Below are 14,285 nucleotides of genomic sequence, written 5' to 3'. Positions count from 1 at the left end.
TAAGTCTTTCGGATATGACTTTAAAAACTGAGATTTTATGTCGTGGAAGGAATTGATACATTAACAATTCCTCATTGTTACGGTTGTGGGTAATTTCATTTCTACGATTTCGTGGTGCTTATATCTTCATTAGAATTTAACATAAAAGAATTGAGCACAAAACATCACTCACAAAGAGTTATACAACATCCCTTAAGCTGTTGTATAATTGTTAGAATATATTCCATGTAATCAATGCACACTGTACATTTTTTCCAGAGGGATAACTGAAAATGGACAATTTCTTTATCTTTACTTCTTTTGATAATCTAAGTTTATGATAAAATTTCGTGTTTTCGTACTGGCCAAAATCGAAGAAATGAAAATGCAAACGTCATGTTTACCTGCACATGCCTTTGAGGTGAATTTGATATCTCTAATATCGGACTAAGAATAAATAGGGAATTTCAAACTCGATACGATTAATATTTTGTGGTCACTCAATGCAATATCTCTACTCGGACGTTCTTGCAATAATTGCAAGGAAAGGATGACTTGGCTAACTGCCTCTATCACAAGAATTATTTATTTCTGCAGTGGATTTAACATATTTGTTAGTTTGCGGAGGGGAAACCCAAACACGTTTCCATACAATATGCGATTGATCACTATTGGTTATATTCATATTTTTCATACACGAAGATGACATAACGTATCATAACGAAATTGATATACGGAAAACAGACCATGCTTTAGCATGAATTTCCATTCATTTCTTTTGAACTTGATCATAGTTGTCTCTGAATGTAGTTTCCGACATCACTGCAAAAATTCTGAAGTTTGAATTCTTCTTTTTGATTTAATTCTCCAATTCGAAAAAAAGACCTTGATGATTGATATTTTGACAAATGCTAATGAAAGCATCGATATACCAGGAAAATGATGCATGTTGTTTATCTACAGCCCCTGAAGCATTTTGCTTTCGCATTTTTCTTTTTATGGAAGTGGTAGTGAAATATTACAACACATGTCTGAGAATTCGACGATGGAGAATTTGAAGTCATCCAGTTTTTTATAACGTTGAGCTGTTGGTATGCGGTTAACGTCTATATATGTTCAATGAATAGTGAAGATATAGCGAACAGTGATCAATCTCATAACTCCTATAAGGAATAAAAATTAAACACATGTACTTAATTTCTTAAACATGTTTTGCAACATATTTTATTTTTGTGAATATATCAAACATTTGTTTATTATTTTAATGTCAAATTTGCATATCAAACAAATTAATGAATAAATAGCTCTAAAACTTCATCGTTATTTCGGATTTCAAATATTTCGATTGAGCATCAGTGAAGAGACATTATTTGTCGAAATGCGCATCTGGTGCATCGAAATTGGTACCGTATAAGTTTTACATTATGACCCCTGGGTAGAGACCTCTGCTGGTGGACTGCTAGTCCCCGAGGGTCTCTACAGCCCGGTAGCTAAGTACTTTGTTACTAGCTTGAAAATACGGATGTATATTCAATTGTTATAAAATTTAGAAATTCATTTCAAAATTAAGGATTATCTCCCTCACGCATAGCTCTTATCCTTAGACAAATTTGACTCCACTTTTTTGGCACACTGTTTTTCTCTATAATAGCTCTAAAACTTCATTGTTATTTCGGATTTCAAATATTTCGATTGAGCTTCACTGACAAGACACTATTTGTCGAAATGCGCATCTGGTGCATCAAAATTGGTACCGTATAAGTTTTACATATATGTATATATAGCGTGTGATATATAGATATTATATAAGATGACATAAATGTAGCAAATGGATCATGAACATCAGCATAGATTGGTCAGTGGGTAGAGCAACAGACTACGGGTCATGGGTTGGATTCTCAGTCCTGTCATATATTTTTGAATAATTCCCCTGCTCATCCTTTCACACAATCATGGCAATGGAAGATGAACATTTCTCCGTCCCACAAAAGATTTAGCAGGCCATTGCAGCATTATACCCAAAGACCCAAAGAATAATATTATTACGTTGATTTAAACAATTGTCATTAGACTGAAATTAAATTTCATAAGGCTTGAGAAAAACCCACATGTAACATAATTATTAGCTAAATAAACTGTAAAAATGAGATAATACTGATTTGATTTTATATTTATCTACACATATCTGGGAAGATATCATCAAGTACCAGCTTCAATTTCTAATTTTAATCAATTATAACCAAAGAGTCCATATTAAGAAAAAGATTTCAAATGACCCCATGTCAACTTGATCATTTCTTCATTACACATACGCCCTTGTAATGAGCTTGGTCCTTCTTTCCAAAACATAAATAAAATGCTCTTTAACCAAGAATGGTAAGTTTCAGTTAAGAACATGATACGCGTTTCCCAATAAAAATAATTTTTGTGACATTTCAGGTACGATTCACTTGCATTCTATTTTGTTTCCATAAAACATCCCGGGGTATATTCTCAGGTTTGTTTTAGTCAAGAGTTAACATATGTTCATAGTTCCTGGTTGTGGTAAGTAAAAATGTAAAATCAGCTGATATGTAAATAATTAGATACGTGTGTTATTACGGAAATACATGATATAGAGCAATTGTTATTGAATTCAATTTTTGGTGACAAAATTACCCGCTAATGCCCCTCTAAAATTATTTTGAAAAACATGCAAGAATTCTTTATATCGAGGAGATGAAAAAATAATTTCAGAGAAACATAGCGTATGTCCTTATATTGTTAAAATTTCTATTCGCCTAAAAGGTGAAGAGGTGCTAGACAGACAGGTACAAAACATGCAAAATAGACAAACTTTGATCATAAAAACTCATAAATTATGTTCTTAAATCTTTGTCTAAGGTTTTAATCATCAATGCATTAAGAAAATCATTACATGTACCATAACTGATTTTTATTTTTAAAAACAATATAAGTACAGAAATGATTATGTGTACAAACAGTGGATATTCTTACATTATAATATATACATCCTGCATCCCAATCCTAATCCTGAGACATCATGAAAAAACTTTCAGAAGCGGGAATGAAGAGAAATGCATCTAAATCAAGGAATGCTGCTGTCTGTTGGCACTTTATTTCCTGACCACCTTTATGACCTTTTGAAAAATACCAGACTTGGATATATAATACATGCTACATGTATATCACACCTAATATCCCTGTTAAATATATAGTAAGAGTTAAACCAAAGGTAATTTCTACACAAACAACTTAGCGTACTTGTCAGTTCATGCCGTCTTCTTTTTGAACAAGTACAGCAATTTGATGAACCTTCCATTTGAATTTGTAAACAACATTGAATAACGGTACAGTTGATCGAAATACCGTAGGCAGGTATGCATGTACGTTGAAAATCGATGCTTTCTCACAAGGTTCTGTGTTCTTTTTCGTCATTTTAGATGATAATGCGGCGGTAGCGCAGGGGATTCAAAGTAGATGAGCAAATGACCCCTTTTCGCTTCAAAGTGAAAATAGCCACTGCGCACGTTTAGGTGCAATCGTACATTTAAGAATTCGTAAGTTACGTCTGCGGTTACAAAACGTTTTGTGAATACATGTGTATCATTTTACGAGTACGTAACTCTAATCTTAAGTCGGACGTAAGTCCTACGTTTACGTTTACGTCTACGAACTTTAGTAAATATGGGTCCAGGTGTCTAGCTGGAATAAGTATCCCTTGTCTACCGGCCATACCCGACGTGAACCCTATGTCTTGATCAGGGAAACGAAGTTCTCCGTAGTCAAAATCAGTGTGTCAGGGAAAACTTACCAATTGGTATGAAGCACATCATACACCATTTGACCCAATGATAGATTGTATTGGCAAACTAGATCAATATCACGACCATAGAAGTGCTGACTTTGAACGTCACTGCTTAAACTCCTGCACCAGCAACTTGTTTGTCAGTAGCCTGCCTCTATTCAAAATAAAATGATCATACGCAGAACAAGCTCCTGTGTATCGAATTAGTTGAGAGATAAACACCATATGCAGGTGATAATGGAATGTTGCTCCATAAATATGGGACGTTGAATATGAAGAAGCTGAAATCATCCCATTTTCATAAAGTTGGGTTGTTAATTTGGTGTCAATATTCATTTTCAATAAAATATCAAAGTACAAAGCACGTGTGAATGATTCTGTGGTTTCTTATATCTCGAGTTCACAGAGATATGCGGAACCGACATACATGTATGTATGAAAATGATAATTGTTTTTTATTTGTCATGAAAATATACCATATATTCCTAGAGTAAAACATACTATAAAATGTCTTTGCCGTTAGCAGATTTTTTTATATTTTGCATACAATAGATTGGTTAACAATAAGAAAAAGAACTTTTTTAAAATTATATTCACCACTACGGCTGTAAGAGTATTCTAAAAGCTTAGAATATTTGCATATTTTTCAAAATGTAACAATGTTTCAATTTCATGACCTTTTTGCACCTAAACAGGATGGATGTCAGCCATGTTGACTGTAATTGCAAGAAGTGCTTATCTGATTTTTAACTTGCAAAATAAAATATATCAACAGTTATTTAAGATTTTATTTGATTTATCCCCAAAGTTGGACAGAAACCAGTAGAATTTGACTTAAGGATGTATGGAACTGACATCAGAGTAATTAAAAAATCCTAAACATGAGTGAAATAGATAGTATTGTACTCATTTTATCGAAAAAAGACATTTTTTAGATAGGTTCGTGAGTTCGTTTCCATGGTAACGAACATCAAAGATACCCTTGCTTGAGACATTATAATTGACTGAAATTTACTATTTGTCTAAAAGGGGGTATGGAACTGACATCAGAGCAGTGAAAAAATTCCTAAAGTGATTAAAGTAATTAGCATTAGTTTTAATTTAACAGAAAAATTCATTTCTAAATAGGTCTTTGAGTTCGTTACCATGGTAACCATCATCAAACATATCCTTGCTGGAGACATCATATCTAGAACCTGTAGAGAACCTGGAAGTGTATGGCTGACATCGGAATAATTAAAAAATTCTAAAATTGAATGAAATGGATAGCATTATATTTATTTTATCAGAAAAAGACATTTTTGACATAGGTCCGTGAGTTCGTTTCCATGGTAACCGTCATCAAACATATCCTTGCTGGAGACATCATGTTCAAAACCTGTAAACAAAAAATGGAAAGGTATGACTGACATGAGAATAATTAAAAAATTCTAAAATTGAGTGAAATGGATAGCATTATGTCTATTCTATCAGAGAATGACATTTTGACATAGGTCTGTGAGATCGTTCCCATGGTAACCATCATCAAACATATCCTTGCTGGAGAATCATATTTAAAACCTGTAGAGAACCCGGAAGTGTATGGCTGACATCAGAATAATTTAAAAATTCTAAAATCAAGTGAAATGGATAGCATTATGTCTATTCTATCAGAAAATGACATTTTTGACATAGGTCTGAGTTCGTTCCCATGGTAACCATCATCAAACATATCCTTGCTGGAGACATCATGTTCACAACCTGTGAACAATATACGTGTAAGGTTGATATCAGAATAATTAAAAAATTCCAAAAATTACGTGAAATGGATAGCATTATATATATTTACTATTAAATAAATTTATATATTAAATATAATAAATATTTATATATAATTATTGCTTTCTGAAGGAGCTTTTTAAAGATTTGTTCCCTATATATTCAGATATAAAACTTTGATCCCCAATTGTAGCCCCATCCTACCCCCCAGGAGCCATGGTTTCAACAAACTTTAATCTGCACTATGTCAGGAAGCTGCCATGAACATTTGAACTTTCCTTGCCCAGCAGTTCTTGAGAAGATTTTTAATTGACCCCTCCCTATTTTTGTAATTATCTCTTTTATACCTTTAAAGGTAGCATGGCCCTTCATTGCATGAAATTGGCCTACTTGTTCTGGAAGTATTGTACTGGAGATTGATTGATTGAATATTGTTTTACGTCCCTCTCGAGAATATTTCACTCATATGGAGATGTCACCCATGCCGGTGAAGGGCTGCAAAATTTAGGCCTATGCTCGGTGCTTAGTGCCATTGAGCAGGGAGGGATCTATCTCGTGCCACATCTGCTGTGACACGGGACCTCGGTTTTTGCAGTCTCATCCGAAGGACTGCCCCATTTAGTCGCCTCTTGCGACAAGCTAGGGGGTACTGAGGATCTATTCCAACACAGATCCCCACAGGATTTTTGTGGATAATTTTTTTTATAAATTTGTCAATATATATCTACTATTTCGCTATTATCTCCCCTTGGAGCAGGGTGTTACCCTTCATTTCATCAGACTTAACTTGCCTCGACCCAAGGATGCTTTTTGCCAAGTTTGTTTGAAATTGGCCAAGTGGTTCTGGAGAAGAAGTCGAAAATGTGAGAAGTTTACAGACAGTCAGACGATAGACAATGGGTGATCAGAAATGCTCACTTGAGCTAAAAATGAGTTGCATTTCTTTATAAAATCATATCAAAGATAAAAATTCTGCAATCTAAAGTAAAATCAAAATTCCATTTGTAACTAGTTCTAATTGTAACTGGGACCATTACATATGTTCCCCAAACCAGTTAAGAAGTAAAGTCATTGTAAACCTATAGCAAAAATCATTTTATTTTAGCCTTTAATTACATGTAGTACGTTTACTATGATTTACTATGGTCATGTTAGTGCAAAGAAATAAAAGAAAGCAATGCACTTGCATACACACACACACGAGTATGATTCCGTACTTTTGTTGATGTCATTCTAGTACAGGCCTTTCTATCATATACCCACAGAAAGAATTTCTTAATGTTTGCATCAAATACAAGAAAGTTATAGTGATTTTAAAATCATCCAATCAGAAATCAGCACACGTGCGTGCACGTGCTGACCAGTAATTTTAACCACACCAATTTGTGAGGAGTACCAAGACACACCTAAAACCTCAAAATCAAAAGAATTTGATGAAAAACAAAAACATTATCGTCCTTCAAAAAATTAACTTTTGAAATATGATGCATGTGCATGCACGTGTGCGTTGGCATTTTTTGTTACACCAGTATATAGATACACATATCATCTACCTATGATGTGAATATCAACTCATTCGCTTCATTAATAAGAGAGTTACAGATGTTTTAGTACATGTATTATCCAATCAAAAAGAAGCGCACGTGCATGCGCGTGCAGATTGGTAATCTTGACAATGCAGATCAGTTAAGGATCTCAATATCTACCTATAATATGAATATCAAACCATTTGAATGAGCAACAAAAAAGTTACACTGATTACAAAATTCGTGTAAGAAAAATGTGATGCATGTGCATGCACGCGCGTGCAGACAACACGACTATCATTTTGCGTATATACAAATGATATACTATCATCCTAACAAGGTTTCATGTTGATTCCTTGTGAATTCTGATTTTCAATTTTTTGTACCAAAATTGCAATGCACGTACGTGCGCGTACATGCACATGCAGACAAATTACTATTGTTTAGTTTTGTGTTTGCATCCCACACTCTTCCATGTTTCTTTCCTGTGGGTGCATTGTTCAAATATTGACAACATGCATTTGAACAATTTTAGGTGTCTATTAAAAGAATCAATAAATTATATACATGTAGTTGTGTATGTATAACTTAAAATAAGACATAAAATCGTAATGAAGTATGTGCCCCTATGATATATATTAATAGAATAAATAAACAATATTAAATTTTACAATGAATATCATAAGTATTCAAGATTATTACTTTAGAGGTTATTTTGTATGCAGGGTCCTGTATAAAGACTTATTACTAAGTATAAATTTTGTAGTAAGTTTTCTGGTTATTGGGTCAATGGCAGAGTCAACATACAGAATTTGATCCATGGTTGTTGAGTGTCCATCATGTTTAGGGGCGAAATCAAAAGACCAATGTCAGGAAAAAAAATTTAAATTCAAATAGTTAGGGGGCCTCAGGGGGAGTAAAAACTCAAATAAGTTTTTGTCATCCAACATCGATTTCACTTTAGTGGAAAAAAGACAAGTGGCTGTTAAAAACCACATAATAATATATTACATTTTACCGGTAATGAACATTAAATATTTTAAATGTACACTTTAATTTGTGAATAAACAGAAGTAAAAGTATAACAGTATTATTTATACTCGCATGTTTTTACTTGTTAATCGATTAGTTTCAACATTCATAATATTTAGATTTAAGGGGAGTGGGGTGTGATTTCGTGAAAACTATGTAAAACGTATACGGTACCAATTTTGATGTGAATTTAGTTTTTTGTCAGACATTGAACTTTTGATTTCGCCATCGCCCCTTAACGTGTTAAATGATTTAAGAATTCCTCTCAAAACTTAGAGGTACACTTGCATCAAATATTTGATGTGTGTCTTGCCCAAACTGCATTTAGTATTAGGACTAACTTATTGACAGGTGCAATTATATAAACTTAGATACATTGTACCTTAATGATAGCCAATAGTATATGATATAATGAAAAAGAGCCAAATTAATTCACTGAATATAACTTTCAATTAAGCTCAATAAAATAATTAGTTAAGGGTACAAATTCAATATATGTGAAACAATAATGGACTTTCAATATTTTGATATAGTCTGTTAAATTGTGATATTGATTTATTACAGTTGAAAAATCAAAGGGCCTTATAAAAGTTACTATATTCACATCAAATACAAAATAATATGTATTAGTAAATAGTTCGAAATAGTTTCAATTTAAATTTTACATAATATCTCTTATTTAGAGAATTCAGAAAATCAAGTATTTTAATAAAAAGACCAGAAGGATATGAAAAGTTAAAAGCCTACCATTATATATTTATTTGCAAGAGTTATGTATTTGCATCAAAATATCTGTATCTATATATGATGTAACCCATGTTTCTTTTTTATGCACAAGTAACTTATTTTGGTGAGTGTATACTTATTCATGGTGGGCAGTATATACATGTAGGTATGTATGCATTTAAAAAAAAACTAGAGTTCCTTGCAAAATTATGCATATAACAAAAACGTACATATTTATCATAATGCCATGCTTGTCATTTTTTCATTATAGGACTTGGACAATCTTTAATTTGCATATATATTTTAAAAACAAGCACAATATGATATCATGATATCAAATGACTTGCAGCAAAATTATCCAGCTAGCTTGACAATTCCCAAATATTGTTTACATGAAATAGATATAGAACAATTATATTTTACTCTCACATGGTATGTGTAACACAAAAAAGGTGAATACAACTAGATTTCAACATTGAATCTGTCTACATGGTCTAGCTGACATTTAATAGTGGAAACTTTGGCCCAAAGAAACTAGATAATACATTAGGTGAATAGAAAACTAATAATGTTAAATAAATTTCTTTAATGAAGCGTCTTGTTAAAAAAAATATTTAGTGTTGTACATGTATAATAGTAGTGTCATAGTGTTGAAATTGTTGGGCTGAATTTAAACTTAATTGGCAGAAAATACCTAGCATCCATCTTCCTGCATGATCGAAAAAGACCATGGTTACCTTACGATTTTATTGTAGTCAGCTATCAATTAGTGTATTACTATTCCTTTGTAATAAAATTACTTTTTTTGTTACTCGGGGGGAGGGGAGGGGGGTATTTGAATTACTGAACTGAAAAACAATACTGATACATCAATGAACCTCGGCTATTTACATGAAGTGTTAATATTGGGGCCTAAGGAAGCTGAGTGACAATTCATATTCTTTTTGTTGTTCAACACATTCATGCTGGCATAGAATTGCAGCATACTGTCATGAATGAGTCAACTTTCACATCTTACGCTAGGCCTATAACTCATTGAAAAATAACCTTTGTTTAAATCATAATTCTAAACTCATTTTTATGAAATCTAAAACATTTATCAAAAAACATTTGATCTGGACATAAATTCTATTCATGATTTCAAAAACTTTTAGCAACATTAGATGCAGAAAACATGCATGATTAATGAAATTTATCATTCCATTTCCTTATATTCCTTTGTAAGAGTGGAACACAATCATATAATATGTGTATGGCTGCAATGTTCTGGGGAAAAAAATAAGACACTGAAACAAGATACTGGAGATATTTGTGCTGTTAATGGTGTAAAGGTTACTATGAATTGAATCTTAATAAGTGGATGAAAATGATTTCAAAATCAATTATATAGTAAAATAAATAAAAGTTGACCCATTTATGGCATTATGCTGTATATTTTGCACAAAGTGAAAATAAATCAAAGCCTGTCACTGGGTTTGTATAATTTGTATGTGGTGGTAGATTTTTATAGTGTCCTGTCTCTGTTTTCTGTACTGCAAACATCAACTATTAAAGGAAGAAAAAATCTTACTTATCAATTTATGTAAAACCAAAGATCCACCACTGATCTATTGTGTATATCCTAGCTTTATATGACCCCTCCTCCAACAGATATTTAAATTTATAGAGATGTATATTAAAACTTGACAAATACTTTAACATATTCATACTCAGATGCTTGTATCATACACTTTGTATGTTTGGCTAAATAATTTAGGTTGATCTAGATCTTCAAAGGCTATGAACAATCAGCTGACATTGACAATTTAATAAGCGCCGGTGAATTCATACCCTATTTCAATATTGTTTTCAAGCATCGATTTTCATGGAATTTTTGGGAAGATTTGCACTTGAACAATTTTGTTTTCTTCTTATTTGACGTACGTGCGTACTCGGCATTAATTTATTAACCTGTTAACAGTGATTGACAAACCTGAACACATGTCTTGCGTCTGCGATTGCAAATATAGATGATCCAGCGTCTGGTGTCTTGGTGAGGCAGCTTTCCATCGTCTTCTGTGGGTCAAAAAACCTTGATGTAACGCTGGATCGTTTTAGCTGACTGAAATCCGCGTTTCCCCCGCATTTCAATGTTTCAAAAGTCTCACTATGTTTACATTGCCGGAAAGTAATTAAAGTCGTAAAATTTACGCGATTTGTTTTTATTTCGAATATAATAATATTTTTGTCATAGTTTATGTAAAATATATATATAGAATTAATTGCATTGTAGATATTATCTAACATACACTCAGAATCAAATAGGAGATGCGAACGACATAGGATTTATTTACGTCATTCGGAGTTGCGCGGTAATTTCAAAATCGTCAGTCCCGTACATCCTTAAAATCTTGTTACAGAAGATCTATTTTTAGAAACAGGTCTACACCTTATACCAGTAGAATGATCGGGATAATTTTTTTCAGAATTTCAATTCATTCATACTTTATATTACTGGCAAAGTTTGAATCCAAACAAATCTTTCGCTACTGACAGTCTTCTGGCAAATCCAGATATGCATTGGAAGGATGCTGATGTGGAGGACACAGGACACCTGATCCAAGAACGGTGGCATTTCATTCGGAGCAACAACCTGGCATTCACTTAGTATGACTCTTTGAGGTTGAATATAGGGTTAAATCCGTATACATTTGGTTAACATTCAAATGAATCCAGATAATACATTCACAAATAAAATCCTAACATTAAGGTACACTGACATACGTGTATCATTTTACTGTTTATCGCTGCATTACTATATATAACATGCATACAAAAAGAGACAAAACACAGAAAATCATTATTTTCTTTCTAATTATAAGGTATGATAAGTGTTTTAAATGCTGACAAATAAGGTATGGTGGCCAATACTGATTTCATTTACAATTTCCGTTCAGATATGGGACCTGATTATTCAGAGAACTGCAGATTTTATGAAGCTGTTTTTGACAGAAAATTTGATTTTTTCCATTTGTGTTACCACCAACCATTATGCTCAGATGATCATATCTAAAGGGACGCAGTTGTGTTAAGTAGGACTATAGAAATTTGTCAGCAAAAAAGCGTTAATAAACAGATCAATTTGTGACAAATTCTGTAAACACAACCCTTTTATACAAAAACAATATGTATATATCATTAAGTACATATTGACCTCTTATGCATTTTTCACCAGACCGACGGTCTATACATCAACTCTGTATCACGTGATCAAATATCAAGATAAAAACGTATCGTGTATGTATAAATCGTTGAATTAGCACGATATCCAGATATTAATGCAAATTGAAGTTAATATAACTTCAAAGCATATTAATTTCTTAATTTGAAAAGTACTGAGATCACGTTTATCGTGACTTGTAACATGTCTAATTTTTGCATTGAATATGCAAGATGCAGCGATTTTTGCACATACGAAGTTGAATCTAGCCTGAAAGACATATTTTCTGTTGAAGCCAGAACTTGCTCCCCTAACTTTCCTTTGGCACTGAAGTTCACATGTCACATAAATCAAACATCTTTCACTTAAAAACCTCGGGGTGTCGTGCCAATGATGGAATTTTTATGTACGGAAACCCTGTTTATGCAAACGAGTCAATTGTGAACGTAACTATACGTGTAGATTAGAGTCGATATCAAGATCACAATATAATATGGATATTACTTAAGCATGTATGGTATATAAAGAAGAAATTGAAACTTTTTCAATATCAAAGAGAATTGATATAACCCATTTGACAGAAACTTTTACGCGATTGCAGTTTACCGTTTCACAGCGGTGGTAAATAGCGAAACAATATTTTGACATTTCCAACCACAAAAGGACTGTAGATATGTACGTCATGACCTTCGTCATGACGTATTTTCATTGTGACGTCGTGCAATGTGCCAGTGCGGTAAAGTATATTTATGTACAGCACTGGTATTAAAAGTTTTAAGGGGAAAGCCTTAACTCAACCGCGGAAGGATTGTCATATGCTTCCCATGGAAGTTTGCAGTCTCTCACTGAAGAGGAACTATATAGGTATTAATAGTTTTAAATCACCGATATTGTAAAATTAATTTTTAGGTTAAAATGAATAATAAAATGCATTTAATAAGATTGCCTTTACCAAAATTAATATGGCTGTGCATCTAACACATTTATTAAATGTGTATTACAATTAGCCCTGATAAAATTTTACAAGTAATTAAACACATAATTTTCAGAAGGCCTTGATTATAGAAAACATTTACAGAACCAATTGAGTATTCAAAAGCTCTGAGAATACATCAGAATTTGTGGCTAAGTACATGTATAAAGAATTTTTTCTTCAGATTGTTGGGCATTATCTTATACGTTCCAGTCGATAGACAGATATCGGTCAACGTATGCCCCTATCGGAACAACCCAGTATCAAGAATTATGTCTAGAAATAGGTTTTAAGAGGTTGATTATAAGAAGAACATTTTTGTTAAATATAATGCAAGTACATTTAAACAGTGATTGAAAGTAAGTACTTGAACATTCGTATACAATGAACTTGGGGAGGAAAAACCGGCATTACTTTCTCATAACATCGACAGGGGATGCTTACTCCTCCTAGGCACCTGATCCCACCTCTGGTGTGTCCAGGGGTCCGTGTTTGCCTAACTATCTACTGTAGATTGGGAAATAATCACGATGGTTTTAATTTCACTATGTTCACGATTTATCTTTTCTTCGCGAAATTAAACCCATAGTGAATAATGAAGTAAAAATATTTGAATGCGGCTATAATTAAAAACAAAGAGATAACTTTTATTTTTGTGAACGGGATACTATGATCAGCTTGGGAAAAGTATTGAATAGTTACATCATTTAACATATGAATGCATACACACAATATGACATTTTAGTATACATGTACTTGTATACTCTTAACTGCTTTTACACTGCAGGTCGCATTGAATAATATACGGGCCTTATCAAAAGCCCTTGTTATTACTTCTTTGTCTTGACCCAGTATTTCAACGGCTCTCACAAGCCATTTAGCGTGGGTCGGTTTTATTTCCACAACTGCAAGTCGATTTCAACATCCTCAATTTCGACACCTTTTTCTAGAGAAGTTTTTATTTCATTTGCATAACATGTCTGGAATTCGGATGTAAACGCGTTTTAAATCGTCCGTTAATCTGAATATGAAGAGACTGCAGGTTGTTCGTACACGCAGTGGGGACGAACACCACTTGAATTCCCTTTTCCTCCAGCATAGTAAGTAATGCTTTGTCTTCGTGAGCTATATAAACATCAAAAGATTTGCCTTAAAAGCAAATCCAACTCATCTCGCACGCGCTCAACATGGGGAACGGTGATCTTCTCAATATATCTACAGTGCATGTATTATTTCTACATTGCTTCAATGATGTTCACTGTGAAATATATCTCAGTCTTTAGG

At 33.0% G+C, this 14,285-nt stretch overlaps 1 long non-coding RNA gene across 1 annotated transcript; it reads right to left on the bottom strand.

The window, feature by feature from the left end:
• Positions 1-5,044: 5,044 nt before the first annotated feature.
• LOC130048104 (uncharacterized) lies at positions 5,045-11,185 on the bottom strand. Its single transcript, XR_008796932.1, has 2 exons — positions 10,802-11,185; positions 5,045-5,165 (listed from the first exon to the last, which is right to left on the bottom strand). It is a non-coding gene; the product is annotated as an uncharacterized LOC130048104 (long non-coding RNA).
• Between the last annotated feature and the right edge of the window lie 3,100 nt (positions 11,186-14,285).

The sequence above is a fragment of the Ostrea edulis genome, chromosome 7, assembly GCF_947568905.1.
Source record: "Ostrea edulis chromosome 7, xbOstEdul1.1, whole genome shotgun sequence".
Lineage (NCBI taxonomy): Eukaryota > Metazoa > Mollusca > Bivalvia > Ostreida > Ostreidae > Ostrea > Ostrea edulis.
The sequence above is the reverse complement of the archived record's forward strand: the minus strand, read 5'-3'. Positions and strand labels throughout refer to the sequence as shown.